This window comes from Procambarus clarkii, chromosome 24 (assembly GCF_040958095.1).
Source record: "Procambarus clarkii isolate CNS0578487 chromosome 24, FALCON_Pclarkii_2.0, whole genome shotgun sequence".
In the NCBI taxonomy this organism is placed as follows: domain Eukaryota; kingdom Metazoa; phylum Arthropoda; class Malacostraca; order Decapoda; family Cambaridae; genus Procambarus; species Procambarus clarkii.
Genome location: NC_091173.1, coordinates 47,381,716 through 47,398,452, shown reverse-complemented (window position 1 = coordinate 47,398,452; position 16,737 = coordinate 47,381,716).

Sequence of the window (16,737 nt, the reverse complement as noted above, 5' to 3'; positions counted from 1 at the left end):
CATCACTCGGTACCCTTACTCAAATCTCTGAATATGTTAGATATTAAGTCACTGCACATTCTCTCTTGTGTATTATACATATATAAAACGCTGAACTGTAATGCCAATCCTGACCTCAAAAGCTTCATTGAAGGTTGTAACAGAACCCATGAGCACCACACCAGAAATAAATACAGTTTTGATATTCCTAGAGTACGACTTAATCAAACTAGAAATGCTCTACAAATCAAGGGACCCAGAATGTGGAATGACCTTCCCAACCATGTTAAAGACTGTACCTCTCTCAACCAGTTTAAGATAAAAACAAAACAATACCTAATAAATTCCCTGTAACCCACCTCACTCCTTTATTGTCAACCCATGTCTGTTATTTTATTTTATTATTATTATTTTTTTTTTTTTTAATCAACACTGTTTGTCAACCTATTGTATTTGTGCTGCTTTTTCAGTCATGTTCCCCCTTTTTTTTTATCTTTATTTGTATTTGTTTTCAACACTTTTTATTCTTTATGCTCAATTAGTATTAAGTTCTAGATATTAATGTTTTTCTTGCCCGAAACGCATTGCGTAATAGTGGCTTTAGGCATTGTATGTACTAGCTCTATCTATATATCAATCCATTAATGTAACACCACTTGTATGTATGTACCTTACCTGAATAAACATATTTATATTTATTTATTTATATTACTCAGCAATCCACAACTGTCGTCAACTTCAGAGAGGTGGTGGCACTGCTCTTTACTACCACCAAGAACTAACATGCTTAAAAGAAATTAGAACTAGAGACTGCTATGGGGAGTATATCTTCGCCAGCTTCAGAGTCAAGGGTGCCGAGTCTATCCTGTCTGTGGGTGCAGTTTATAGAATTCCTAACACTGATGTGTCCGAATTCAACTCAAACCTTAGAAATCTAATACTTGATAACAGACTGAACAAAAACCACCTAATTATCGCAGGGGACTTTAATATTGACCTCTGCGAGCCAGAACACCCTACTGCTGTTAGCTTCCTCAACTGTATGAATTCCTGCTTCCTCATACCCTTAATCACTAGACCTACTAGAATCACTGATAGCACTGCCACGACTCTAGATCACATCTTGACAAATATAACCTCTCCGCTTACTTCAGGTATAATCACCGATAGCACTACAGACCATTACCCCACATTTCTCTTAACTAACATTAGCAAACCACCTCTTGAGTCAAGAGAGATACGTTTTAGACTACACAATGAAACTGCTATAGACAATTTTATAACTGCTACTGATAATGTCAACTGGGAGTCCGAGTTAGGTAACATAGAGGACATCAACCTAGCAGTTCAATCTTTTCTTAAAAAAACTCTTAGCCTTTATAATACCCACTGTCCTATGCTTACAAAACAAGTCACAACCAAAAGGCTTAACAATCCCTGGCTTACAAAGGGAATACTTAAATCTATTAATAAAAAACATGACCTTGAGAAAAAGTATAGGTTAGGAATTGTCTCCAAAGAATTCTCAAAGAATTACTCATTATTGCTATCTAAGATAATTAGACGAGCCAAAACTAAATACTACGAAGATAAATTTACCCAAATAAAGAGCAACATTAAACAAACATGGAGAACAATTTCACAAATATTGGGATCAAAGAAGTCTTTAAATAACAAACCGACTCTCCTGTCTAATAACGATGGTCAGCTTTCAGCCTCTGATTCTGCTATTGAGTTCAATAGGTTCTTCTCTTCCATTGGTTCATCTCTTGCTAATGATATTCCATCTTCCAGTACTGACATTAAGGACTATCTTACAGGGAACTATCCCCAGTCTCTGTACCTAAAGCCTATTAATTCCATTGACGTCAATGAGATAATCCTTTCCCTTAAAACCAAGTCTGGTGCCCTTGAGGAGATACCAACTTTAATCTACAAAAAAGCCTCCAGATCTTTAGCCCCTGCTATTGCTTTGCTCTTCAACAAGTCACTTGAACTCCAAACCTTTCCAGATATTCTAAAAAAAGCGAGAGTAACGCCTGTCCACAAATGTGGTGATCTCACAGATGTTAACAACTACAGACCTATATCAATCCTGCCAAACTTGTCAAAAAATTTTGAAAAACTAATCTATAAGCAGCTTTACTCATATCTAGCCAAACTCAATATACTTAGCCCTTGCCAATATGGCTTCAGGCCCAAAAAAAGCACTAACGATGCACTTATTAGTATGCTTAACTCGATTCATACAGCTCTTGATAAAAATGAGTTCCCTGTTGGGTTATTTGTGGACCTGCGTAAAGCTTTCGATACTGTCAACCACCAAAACCTTCTTCTTAAATTACATCATTATGGTGTCAGAGGACACTCCCTACAATACCTCAAATCCTACCTTACTGACAGGCTCCAATGTGTTTCTGTGAATAATACAATTTCTCCCACCCTACCCATCAACATTGGTGTTCCCCAGGGCAGCATACTTGGCCCTCTCCTCTTTCTCATCTACATTAATGACCTTCCAAATGCCTCCCAACACCTCAAACCAATCCTATTTGCTGACGACACAACCTTCATTTACTCCAGTCCTGATCCCCTTGCTCTAAATGCCACAGTAAATACTGAGCTAAATAAAGTCCATCTGTGGCTAACTGCCAACAAACTCACCCTTAACATTGACAAAACTTTCTTTATTCTGTTTGGCAATAAATCCTCTAATCAAATAAATCTCAAAATAAACAATACCCAAATTTGTAACAAATTAGATGGCAAATTCCTTGGCATTCTCATTGACCACAAGCTGAATTTCCAGGGACACATTCTAAACATATCAAAAAAAGTTTCAAAAACTGTGGGCATTCTTTCTAAGATCAGATATTATGTACCACGCCCTGCCCTGGTGACTCTCTATTACTCCCTTATCTATCCATATCTCAACTATGGTATTTGTGCTTGGGGCTCTACTACCCAAAATCACTTACGTCCTCTGATTACTCAACACAAAGCTGCTATTAGGACAATATCCAATTCTGGCCCCAGACATCACTCGGTACCCCTACTCAAATCCCTGAATATGTTAGACATTAAGTCACTGCACATTCTCTCATGTGTACTATACATATATAAAACGCTAAACTGTAATGCCAATCCTGATCTCAAAAGCTTCATAGAAGGTTGTAACAGAACCCATGAGCACCACACCAGAAATAAATACAGTTTTGATATTCCTAGAGTACGACTTAATCAAACCAGAAATGCTCTACAAATCAAGGGGCCCAGAATGTGGAATGACCTTCCCAACCATGTTAAAGACAGTACCTCTCTCAACCAGTTTAAGTTAAAAACGAAGCTATACCTAATAAATTCCCTGTAACCTACCTTACCCCTCTATTGTCAACCCATGTATGTTTTTTTTTTTTTTTTTTTTTTTTTTTTTTTCAAATCAACGCTGTTTTAATGTAATTTTCTGTAATAATTTGTAATTGTATTTGTGCTGTTTTTTCAACAATGTTCCCCCTCTTTTACCTCTATTTTTATTTGTACTCAATGCATTTTTTTCTTTTTACCCATTAGTTTTAAGCTTTAGTCAGTAGTGTTTTTTCCTGCCCGAAACGCTTTGCATAATAGTGGCTTTAGGCATTGTATGTACTAGCTCTTATCTATAAAGCCAACAAACTTTGCAAAATCTCTTTATGTATGTACCTTTGCCTAAATAAAAATTATTATTATTATTATTATTATTATTATTATTACTTGGTGTTATCATATCCTATCTCAACTTCATTCTTTTGGCCTTCGTGGTCATCTCCCTCTCTTTCTCCGCAGCTTCCTCTCTCGTCGTTCCTTTCGGGTGCGCCTTGGTACTGCTCTCTCTGCCTCTTTTCAGCAATACAAAGGTGTGCCCAAGGGTAGTGTTCTGAGCACTACTTTTTTACTGGTTGCCCTCAATGGTCTTCTTTCCTCTCTTCCTTCAGGCGTTTCCTCCCCTCTCTATGTTGACGATCTTACCCTTTGGTGTCAGGGTGATGATTCGCCTCTCCTTCAACGCCGGCGTCAACTTGCGATTGATGCCGTGTCGTCTTAGGCCACCGATCATGGCTTCAGGTTCTCTACATCTAAGACTTGTGCTATGACTTTTACTCGGAAGCGTGTCGTTCCTCGTCCTTCTTTGTTGCTTTATGGTCACCCAATTGTGTACAATTATTCCGCTAAGCTTTTGGGGTTGATTTGTGACACTCGTTTGTCTTGGTCGCCCCATATCTCTTACCTTCGTGTTGAATGCTCTAAGCCCCTTACCCACCTTCGGGTGTTGTCCCATACTTCTTAGGGAGTGGATAGGCACACTCTACTTGTTTTACATTCCTCTCTTGCTCTGTCTAAGCTCGATTATGGTTACCCTGTTTACTCGTCTGCTTCTCCTTCTACTCTTCGTCGTCTTGATGCTTTGCACCATACTGGGTTGCGCCTCAGTTCTGGTGCCTTTAGTTCGACTCCCGTCCTCAGTTTTATGTTGGCACTGGCTTCCTATCTCTCCAGGACCGCCGTGATCGCTACTGTCTTCGCTATCTTGTGCGGTCCTTGCAGCATCCTTCCTCTCGCCTCTGTCGTTCTTCAACTTTTGCCCCTCCTTCCATTCCTGTTCCTCTTCACCACCTCTTTCTTTCTGTCCGGTTATCTCGTTTACAGGATTCTCTTTCAATTTGTATTTCTAATATTTCTCCTCATGTTGTTCCTTCTTTGCCCCTGTATAGAATCCCCATTCCACAGTTTTGTGCATCCTTAACCCGCATCATTAAAGCTTTTACCCCTCCTATGGTTCTAAAACGCCTTTTCCTTGAGGACTTTTCTTCTCACTCCCGCTCCGTTTCCGTCTTCACCGATGGGTCTAAGTCTGCGGACGGTGTAGGCTACTCTGCTGTTTTTCCTGATTGCACTTATATGTGTCGCTTACCTCCGGAGACTAGCATCTTCACAGCGGAACTTTATGCTATTTTCTATGTTCTCCTTCTCCTGCTTTCTCGTTGTCAGTCTTCCTTTGTAGTTGTTGTGGACTCTCGTAGAGCCCTCATGGCTCTCGGGTCCTTTAAACCGGTTCATCCAGTGGTTGTCGAGATCCAGCATTGGCTGTTTCTTATTCACAGTAAATTTAAGTCGGATGAGTTTTGTTGGGTTCCCAGCCATATTGGTGTCTCTTTAAATGAGCGTGCGGATGCTGCCGCCAAGGAAGCTGTCCACTCTTGTCCCGTCTCTTGTAAAGGTATTCCTTATTCCAATTTTTAGCCGGTTATCCATTCCTCCATCCTTACCCGTTGACAGGCTTGTTGGTCTTCTGTTACTGGAAACAAACTGCGTACTCTTAAGAGTTGTGTGTCCTCGTGGCCGTCCTCCAGCCACCGTAACCGGCGATGGGAAACGGCTTTGGCGAGGTTGCATATTGGCCATACTCGCTTAACCCATGGTCACTTGGTGGAGCGCTGCCCTGCTCCTTATTGTCCAAATTGCATTGTCCCTCTTATGGTCGTGCATATCCTTGTTGAATGTCCTGACTTCCGGGACGAGCGTCTGTCTTATTTTCCGACCGTCCCCTGTGGTCGTTTGTCTCTCGATAGTATTCTTGGTGACTCAGATACTTTTGATATCGTTCGCCTTATGCGTTTCTGTTCTCGTATTGGCATCCTTGGTGATATTTAGCGCCCTCTGATTTTCCGGCACATTTGATGGTGCTACATAGCCTTCCCAGTTTGGTGCCTTCTTTTGATAATTACTTATTTAATGTTAAGTGTCCGAGAATAATGCTATATTGTCAGACTAATTGAGTTATCAGTAGGTCAGATGGAAGGTGATTGTGGGTACTATGGTTTATTCAGCATTATTAGTGTTACCAAATGTAACTGACTCCTCTGATCACCTTTACGTGTCACTCTTTCCAACTGTTATTAGGATAGTGTACCACTGTGCCGGGCTGGAGCCTGGTGTCAGCTATACCTATGTATTAGCCGTTACTGGTATGATAGCTGATTAATTATTGATTTGTTTCTGAATTGTTAACTGATGTGTCGGTTAAGTGATTTGATGGTTGACCGAGTTTGTCACTAAATGGATAGTTGATTTGCTAGTTGACAGTTGAGTGGTCACTGTTGTATGTGACTACTGGTTGAGCTATGTATTGACGCTCTCTTCTTTCTGATGAAAGTATCAGCTTTTGTGTGCATCAGTTATGTATATATGTTAGTTTTACAGTGACCTAATTATATTTCCCAGTAAACTGGCGTTGTTGTAACCAGCCTTTTTTATTAATTCCCCTAGACTCTTGATTGATATTGGCCAGGCTTCGGTTGGCCAGTGATGCAGGATTCATGAGGTCATGACAGCTGAGGAGGGTAAGTATGGTCATCTCTTGCCAAGGTGTCAAATCCTGTTTGTGATATGTGTGTGTGTGTGTGCGTGCATGCGTGTGTGTGTGTGTGTGTGTGTGTGTGTGTGTGTGTGTGTGTGTGTGTGTGTGTGTGTGTGTGTGTGTGTGTGTGTGTGTGTGTGTGTGTGTGTGTGTGTGTGTGTGTGTGTGTGTGTGGGTGGGGGGAAGTGGGAGGGAGGGTGGGAAAGAATGAAGGAAGGAATGTAGGTAGGAAGGAAGGAGGGTAGGAGGGAGTGAGTGAGGGAGGGAAGTTAGAGATACATATAGGGAGAGAGAGGGAGGGAGATGGTCCAGCGGGGAGGAAGGGATAGAGCAGGGAGGGGGAGGAGGAGGGGGAGGAGGAGGAGGAGGAGGAGGAGGAGGAGGAGGAGGAGGAGGGTGAGAGCTGGTGGATAAGGCACTAGCTGGTCACTAGTCACTCAGGTGTGAAGAGCAGTGAGCCCTTAGGGGTGGGAGGAAACAGAGGGAGAGGAGTAGAGTGGTGTGGGCCTGTTGACCTGTCTGCCTAACACGCCTGAGACACAGGGTTGTAGCCTATCCTCTATACTTTGGATTCTAAATACCTCGGATATGGTTATATTTCAAATTAAATATTTTAAATCTCTCTGTATACCTTATTGATGACCTAGAGAGGGGGAGGGGATACTTACCACCAGCTCACACAAGCAAGCACAGTACTAGGTGAGTTTGAGGTAGTGTCCATATGCTGGAGTTTTGGTCGACTGTCCTCTGCTGCTGCTCCTCCTCAATGTTGTCCCCATGTGGCCAGATATGCTATTCTTTCTGTACTTCTTACTGACCATCAATCAGCATATACAACGTAGCATACTTTAAACAAGGTGCGCGCACTCTGGGAGATGGATCACTATGACTGCTATAATTCCACTTCCCCAAACACAACCCTTGCTAAGTCATCCGATCCAGTTGAACTGTTCCATGGTATTACCCATTGTTGCTGCCACTCATCCGTATTTTGTCCTTAACTGGTCTAACGCTATAGGAGCTCACTATACACTTGACCATTGCGTTTGTATACATGCCTGTGAAAAGAAACGATGTCCCTTGTCTCTATAACACTTCAATGTCTAGAGATAATTGACGTTAGTTCCCGGACGCCCACTGACACGTGTGTGTCTCTCACCACTCTCCTCTCACGACTATGTACTCACCTAAGTGTGCTTGCGGGTGTTGAGCTTTGGCTCTTTGGGCCCGCCTCTCAACTGTCAATCAACTGGTGTACAGATTCCTGAGCCTACTGGGCTCTATCATATTTACACTTAAAACTGAGTATGGAGTCAGCCACCACCACATCTCTGCCTAATGCATTCCACCTGTTAACTACTCTGACACTGAAAAAGTTCTTTCTAACGTCCCTGTGGCTCATTTGGGTACTCAGTTTCCACCTGTGTCCCCCTTGTTCGCGTACAACCAGTGTTGAATAGTTTATCATTGTCTACCCTGTCAATTCCCCTGAGGATTTTGTAGGTAGAGATCATGTCTCCCTTCACTCTTCTGTCTTCCAGTGTCGTAAGGTGCATTTCCCGCAGTCTTTCCTCTTAGTTCTGGGACCAGTCTAGCGGCATACCTCTGAACTTTTTCCAGCTTCGTCTTGTGCTTGACAAAGTGCGGGCTCCATGCTGGGGCCGCATACTCCAGGATTGATCTTACGTATGTGGTGTTCAAGATTCTAAACGATTCCTTACACAGGTTCCTGAAGGCTGTTCTGATGTTAGCCAGCCTCGCATAAGCCGCAGACGTTACTCTTTTTATGTGGGCTTCAGGAGAGAGGTTTGGTGTGATATCAATTCCTAGATCTTTCTCTCTTTCCGTTACATTAAGTACTTTATCTCCTATTCTGTATCTTGTGTCTGGCCTCCTGTTTCCTCCGCCTAGTTTCATTACTTTGCATTTACTCGTGTTAAACTTTAACAGCCATTTGTTGGACCATTCATTCAGTCTGTCTAGGTCGTCTTGTAGCCTCCTACTATCATCCTCTGTTTCAATCCTCCTCATAATTTTTGCATCATCAGCAAACATTGAGAGAAACGATTCTATACCCTCTGGGAGATCATTTACATATATCAGAAACAGTATTGGTCCAAGGACTGACCCCTGCGGGACTCCACTTTTGACGTCACGCCAATCCGAGACCTCACCCCTCAGAGTGACTCGTTGTCTTCTGTTGCTTAGGTACTCCCGTATCCAACAGAGTACCTTCCCTTTCACTCCAGCCTGCATCTCCAGCTTTCTCACGAGCCTCTTGTGTGGTACTGTATCAAAGGCTTCTTGACAATCCAAAAATATGCAGTCTGCCCACCCCTCTCTTTCTTGCCTGATTTTTGTTGCCTGGTCATAGAATTCAATTATCCCTGTGAGGCAGGACTTGCCATCTCTGAACCCATGTTGATGCTGTGTTACAAATTACTTTCGCTCCAAATGTTCCACTAGCTTTCTTCGCACAATCTTCTCCATCAGCTTCCATGGCATGCAGGTTAGGGACACTGGGCTGTGGTTCAGTGCCTCTTGCCTATCCCCTTTCCTGTATAATGGAACTACATGAGCTGCCTTCCAAATTTCTGGCAGTTCCCCTGTTTTCAGTGATTTGTTACACACTATGGAGAGTGGCAGGCATAGTGCTTCTGCTCCTTCCCTTAATATCCAAGGGGAGATTCCATCTGGGCCTATAGCCTTTGCCACATCCAACTCTAGTAAACACTTCTTTACTTCCCCACTGGTAATCTCAAACTCTTCTAGTGGTTCCTGGTTAACTATTCCCTCTCTTATCTTAGAGGGAATCTGTGTGTGTGTGTGTGTGTGTGTACTCACCTAGTAATCACCTAGTTGTGTTTGCGGGGGTTGAGCTCTGGCTCTTTGGTCCCACCTCTCAACCGTCAATCAACATGTGTACAGATTCCTGAGCCTATTGGGCTCTATCATATCTACACTTGAAACTGTGTATGGAGTCAGCCTCCACCACATCACTTCCTAATGCATTCCATTTGTCAACCACTCTGACACTAAAAAAGTTCTTTCTAATATCTCTGTGGCTCATTTGGGCACTCAGTTTCCACCTGTGTCCCCTTTTGCGTGTTCCCCTTGTGTTAAATAGACTGTCTTTATCTACCCTATCAATTCCCTTCAGAATCTTGAATGTGGTGATCATGTCCCCCCTAACTCTTCTGTCTTCCAGCGAAGTGAGGTTTAATTCCCGTAGTCTCTCCCCGTAGCTCATACCTCTCAGCTCGGGTACTAGTCTGGTGGCAAACCTTTGAACCTTTTCCAGTTTAGTCTAATCCTTGACTAGATATGGACTCCATGCTGGGGCTGCATACTCCAGGATTGGCCTGACATATGTGGTATACAAAGTCCTGAATGATTCTTTACACAAGTTTCTGAATGCCGTTCATATGTTGGCCAGCCTGGCATATGCCGCTGATGTTATCCGCTTGATATATGCTGGAGGAGACAGGTCTGGTGTGATATCAACCCCCAAGTCTTTTTCCTTCTCTGACTCCTAAAGAATTTCCTCTCCCAGATGATACCTTGTATCTGGCCTCCTGCTCCCTACACCTATCTTCATTACATTACATTTGGTTGGGTTAAACTCTAACAACCATTTGTTCGACAATTCCTTCAGCTTGTCTAGGTCTTCTTGAAGCCTCAAACAGTCCTCTTCTGTTTTAATCCTTCTCATAATTTTAGCATCGTCCGCAAACATTGAGAGAAATGAATCGATACCCTCCGGGAGATCATTTACATATATCAGAAACAAGATAGAACCGAGTACAGAGCCCTGTGGGACTCCACTGGTGACTTCACGCCAATCGGAGGTCTCACCTCTCACCGTAACTCTCTGCTTCCTATTCCTTAGATACTCCCTTATCCACTGGAGCACCTTACCAGCTACACCTGCCTGTCTCTCCAGCTTATGTACCAGCCTCTTATGCGGTACTGTGTCAAAGGCTTTCCGACAATCCAAGAAAATGCAGTCCGCCCAGCCCTCTCTTTCTTGCTTAATCTTTGTCACCTGATCGAAGAATTCTATCAAGCCTGTAAGGCAAGATTTACCCTCTCTGAACCCATGTTGGCGATTTGTCACGAAGTCCCTTCTCTCCAGATGTGTTACAAGGTTTTTTTCTCACGATCTTCTCCATCACCTTGTATGGTATACAAGTCAAGGACACTGGCCTGTAGTTCAGTGCCTCTTGCCTGTCGCCCTTTTTGTATATTGGGACCACATTCGCCGAATTCCATATTTCTGGTAGGTCTCCCGTCTCCAGTGACTTACTATACACTATGGAGAGTGGCAAGCAAAGTGCCTCTGCACACTCTTTCAGTATCCATGGTGAGATCCCATCTCGACCAACAGCCTTTCTAACATACAGATCCAGGAGGTGTCTCTTGACCTCATCTCTCGTAATTTCGAACTCTTTCAAGGCCACCTGGTTTACCTCCCTTTCTCCTAGCACAGTGACCTCACCTTGTACTATTGTGAAGACCTCCTGGAACCTCTTGTTGAGTTCTTCACACACCTCTCTGTCATTCTCAGTATACCCGTCCTCGCCTGTTCGAAGTTTCAATACCTGTTCTTTCACTGTTGTTTTCCTTCTGAAGTGACTGTGGAGTAGCTTTGGTTCGGTCTTGGCTTTGTTTGCTATATCATTTTCAAAAATTTTCTCTGCTTCTCTTCTCACCCTGACGTACTCATTCCTGGTTCTCTGGTATCTCTCTCTGCTTTCTGGTGTTCTGTTATTCCGGAAGTTCCTCCACGCCCTTTTGTTCAGTTTCTTCGATTCCATACATGCTCTATTACACCATGGATTCTTCTGTTGCTTCTCGGATTTTTCCCTTTGGGCCGGGATGAACCTGTTTACTGCCTCCTGACACTTTGGGTAACATAGTCCATCATACCCTGTACAGACTTATCTCTGAGGTCTGTGTCCCAAGGTATTTCACTTAGGAAACTTCTCATCTGTTCATAATTCCCCTTTCGGTATGCCAGCCTTTTGATTCCTAGTTCTTTTTTGTGGGAGATAGGTCCTAGCTCTACTAGGTACTCAAAGTTCAATACACTGTGGTCACTCATTCCCAAGGGCGCTTCCATCTTAACTTCCCTTATATCCCACTCATTTAGGGTAAATATCAAATCAAGCATTGCTGGTTCATCTTCTCTTATTCTTGTTGGTTCTTTGATGTGCTGGCTTAGGAAGTTTCTTGTTGCCACGTCCAGCAGCTTAGCTCTCCATGTTTCTGGTCCTCCATGCGGGTCTCTCTTCTTCCAATCTATCTTCCCATGGTTGAAGTCTCCAATAATTAGTAGTCCAGATCCATTCCTGCTAGCAACAGAAGCTGCTCTTTCTATTATGTTAATAGTGGCCATGTTGTTTCTATCATATTCCTGTCTAGGTCTTCTGTCATTTGGTGGTGGATTATATATGACTACGACTATAATTTTTTTCCCTCCATTTGTTACGGTACCTGCTATGTTGTTACTGAAACCTTCACAGCCCTAAATATCCATCTCCTCAAAATCCCAGCCTTTTCTTACCAGCAGAGCTACACCACCTCCACCTCTTCCTTCCCTCTCTGTCCTCATAGTATGTGTGTACTCACCTAGTTACTCACCTAGTTGTGTTTGCAGGGGTTGAGCTCTGGCTCTTTGGTCCCTCCTCTCAACCATCAATCAACAGGTGTACAGATTCTTGAGCCTATTGGGCTCTATCATATCTACACTTGAAACTGTGTATGGAGTCAGCCTCCACCACATCACCTCCTAATGCATTCCATTTGTCAACCACTCTGACACTAAAAAAGTTCTTTCTAATATCTCTGTGGCTCATTTGGGCACTCAGTTTCCACCTGTGTCCCCTTGTGCGTGTTCCCCTTGTGTTAAATAGACTGTCTTTATCTACCCTATCAATTCCCTTCAGAATCTTGAATGTGGTGATCATGTCCCCCCCTAACTCTTCTGTCTTCCGGCGAAGTGAGGTTTAATTCCCGTAGACGGAGAGACGTGTGTGTGTGTGTGTATGTGTGTGTGTGTGTGTGTGTGTGTGTGTGTGTGTGTGTGTGTGTGTGTGTGTGTGTGTGTGTGTGTGTGAGTGTGTGTGTGTGTGTGTGTGTGTGTGTGTGTGTGTGTGTGTGTGTGTGTGTGTGTGTGTATGTGTATACTATTTGTATTTACTATCTGCATCTGCAGAAACGAGCTATTAACTCCTGAACCCTGCCTTTCTAACCGATTTATTTTTTCTCTATTATGTCTACTACATATATTTCTCTTACACGCACACACATACATATCCCCAGGAAGCAGCCCGGAGCAGCGGTCTACTTAGCCGCTAGGCCCCCAAGTTGTGTGTACTCACCTAGTTGTGAGTACACACATCTTATGGGCCCTAGATGTGTGGTGTGTGTGTGTGTATGTGTGTGTGTGTGTATGTACTCACCTAGTTGTGCTTGTGGGGGTTGAACTTTGGCTTTTTGGTCCTGCTTCTCAACTGTCAATCAACTGGTGAACAGATTCCTGAGCCTACTGGGCTCTATCATATCTATATTCCAAACTTTGTATGGAGTCAGCCTCCACCACATCACTGCCTAATGCATTCCGTCTGTTAATTACTCTGATGCTGAAAAAGTTCTTTCTAAAGTCCCTGTGACTCATTTGGGTACTCAGTTTCCACCTGTGTCCCCTTGTTCGCGTACTAACCATGTTAAACAGTTTATCTTAATCTTACTTGTCAAATCCTCTGAGAATTTTGTAGGTAGTGATCATGTCTCCCCTTACTCTTCTGACTTCCAGTGTCGTGAGGTGCATTTCATGCAGCCTTTCCTCGTAACTCATGCCTTTTAGTTCTGGGACTATCCTAGTGGCATTCCTCTGAACTTTTTCAAGCTTCGCCTTGTGCTTCACCAGGTATGGGTTTCATTTTGGGGCCCGCATACTCCAGGATTGGTCTCACATATGTGGTATACAAGGTTCTGAATGATTCCTTACACAGGTTCCTGAAGGCAGTTCTGATGTTAGCCAGCCTCGCATATGCCGCAGACGTTATTCTCTTGATGTGGGCTTCAGGAGACAGGTTTGGTGTGATATCAACTCCTAGATCTATCTCTCTGTCCGTTTCCTGAAGGACTTCATCTCCCATTCTGTATCCTGTGACCTACCTCCTGTTTCCACTGCCTAGTTTCATTACCTTACATTTACTCGGGTTGAACTTTAGTAGCCATTTGTTGGACCATTTATTTGGTCTGTCTAGGTCATCTTGAAACCTCATACTATCTTCCTCCGTCTTAATCCTCCTAATAATTTTTGTTTCATCAGCAAACAATGAGAGAAATGATTCTATACCCTCTGGTAGATCATTTACTGTTTCATCAGAAACAGTATAGGTCCAAGGACTGAACCCTGCGGGACTCCACTGGTGACGTTTCGCCAGTCTGAGACCTCACCCCTCATAGTGACTCATTGTCTTCTGGTACTTAGGTACTCCCTTATCCAATAGAGTACCTTACCTTTCACTCCTGCCTGCATCTCCAGATTTCGCACTTGTCTCTGGTGTCATACTGTGTCAAAGGCTTTCTGGCAATCCAATAATATGCAGTCTGCCCACCCCTCTCTTTCTTGCCTGATTCTTGTTGCCTGTTCGTAGAATTCAATTAATCCAGTTAGGCAGGACTTGTCAATCCCTGAAACGTTGTTGGTGTTGTGTCACAAAGTTCCAATGCTCCAGATGTTCCACTAGCTTTGTTTGCACAATTTTCTCCAACAACTAGCATGGTATGTAAATTAGGGACACTAGCCTGTAGTTCAGTGCCTCCTGTCTATCCCCCTTCTTGTATATTGGGACTACGTTTGCATCTTCCAAATTTCTTGCAGTTCACCTATTACCAGGGATTTGTTACACACTATGGAGAGTGGCAGGCACAGTGATTCTGCTCCTTCCTTTAGTATCCATGGCGATATTACATCTGGGCCTATAGCCTTTGTCACATCCAACACTAGGAAAAGCTTCCTTACATCCACACTGGTAATCTCAAATTTATCTAGTGGTGCCTAGTTAAATATTCCTTCTCTTATCTCTGGAACTTCCCCTTGCTCTAATGTGAAGGCTTCTTGGAATTTCTTATTGAGTTCCTTTCACACTTCTTAGTCGTTTGAAGTGAATCTGTCTGCCCCTATCCTCAGTTTCATTACCTCTTCCTTCACTGTTGTCTTTCTCTTGATGTGGCTATGTAGCAATTTAGGCTGAGTCTTAGCTTTGCTTACTATGTCGTTTTCATATTGCCCTTCTGCCTCTATTCTCACCCTGACGTATTCACTCCTGGCTCTCTGGTATCCTTCTCTGCTCTCAGTGTCATGTTATTTCTTTAGTTTCTCGACGCTCTTTTACTTAGTTGTTTGGCTAGCCTACAAATCTGATTATACAATGGGGTTTCTCATCTGCATTTCCTTTTTTTCCTTTTAGGCCGTGATAAACTTTTCTGCTGCCTCCTTACACTTCTGCGTGACGTATTCCATCATGTCTTGGGCCGTCTTTCCCCTGAGCTCTGTTTCCCATGCTATATCCATTAGGAATTTTCTCATCTCCTCATAGTTTCCCTTACGGAATGATTCATCCAGCGTTGGAGCCGTACCCCTAAATGTGTGACGCTGAACCCCTCTCCGAGATCAACCTGAACCTGACTAAAATTCAAGCACTCCAGTGTTCATTGCTGGTCGACCGATGGTAGCGTGAGTGTGGCTGTCGAGGTCGGTTTTCTGTTCTGGCAGAGAGTGGATGGAGGGACGTTGTCCGCCTGTACGCAAGTAACAGTCTAGTGCAACAATCAGAGCTCTCGTTTGGAGGTTTAAGTTCCATATGCCCCAACCCCCTCACACCAGAACAGTTGATGGAAGAACTTCGAGGCCAGGGAAGAAGTTAATGGGAGAAACGTCGATGATGGGGAAGTGTATGCTGAAATTTGTGGGAGAGCAGAACTCTATAGTGAGGAGTTGACCTCAAGCAGTGTAAAGGAGCAGTGAAGAGGAGTTTCAAGTTTATCTATAGAATCAGTGGTAAAGCATCATTGGTGTTTGAAGAGGACTTCATGGTGTAGCAGTTTCGGGAGAACTACAGAAGTGGGTTGTTGAAAATTTTGGAAAACCTAGAGATTTACATCAGAGTGAGCCTCCAGGAGCAGAACAGACTTTTATGGTAGATACATAGGAATGCATAAGGGAGTTGCCTGAATGCTTATTGGCATGTAAGATGCAGTGTAAGGTGGGTGATTGGTTTGTTCTTGTGTTGGGAAATATTTATGAAGATGTTTCTGGTGTTTCAGTCCCAGGCTGAATTTTATATACTATTAGGGCTGAGTGTATATTATTGTTGTGACGAGATTTTAACCTCATTTAATGAGGGAGTAGTAAGTGGTAAACCAAGAGTTGAGCAGCCACTTGATATGAGCAGTTGGTGAACCCAGGATATGATATTGGATTGCTAACGTGTTGTAGCAGCTTAGAGTGTTGTATGGTAATATTTCATCTTTTGTGTGTCCTGTATTGTATATGTTTTTTTTTTCATTTATTAAATGTGTATTGTTAGCTCGATTTTGCTCTTGTCCTGGTGAGGCTTCCCAGAAAGCAGGAGAGAGAGAGAGAGAGAGAGAGAGAGAGAGAGAGAGAGAGAGAGAGAGAGAGAGAGAGAGAGAGAGAGAGAGAGAGAGAGAGAGAGAGAGAGAGAGAGAGAGAGAGAGAGAGAGGGAGAGAGAGAGAGAAAGAGAGAGAGAGTCATGGCTGTGGACAGGGTGGCCGAAAATTCTTATTCATAAAAAGGGGGATTTAGGAGATCATTCCAAACAAGGAGTGAGGAGTTATGGCAGCTCAAGTAGGGTTTGTATACAGGACAACGAGGTCAGTGTTGGAGTCACACCCCTAAATGTATGATGCTGAATCCCTCTCCAAGATCAAAAGGCGTACAGGGTGATCTGAGAAAATTTCAAGCTCTCAAGTGTCCATTGCTAGTCGACCGACAGAAGCGGGAGTGTGGCTGCCAAGGTCAGTTTGTTGTTCCGGCAGAGAGTGGTTAGGGGACGTTGTCCGCCTGTACTAAAGCAACAGCCTGGTGCAACAGCCAGAGCTCTCATTGGAGGTATAAGTTCCATATGCCCCAACCCCCTAAGATCAGAATATATATTGGGGGCCTGTCCGGGAGATTGGATTGACACGCCCACAGTTTGAGACCAAGAGGTTAGACTGATACACCCTTAACAGCAATAGATAACTGTGCGATCGCAGGTATATTCTTTCTCTCTCGGGAAGACTCATAGGACAAGATGGAGAAGGTGCAAACGTTTGTAGAGTCATG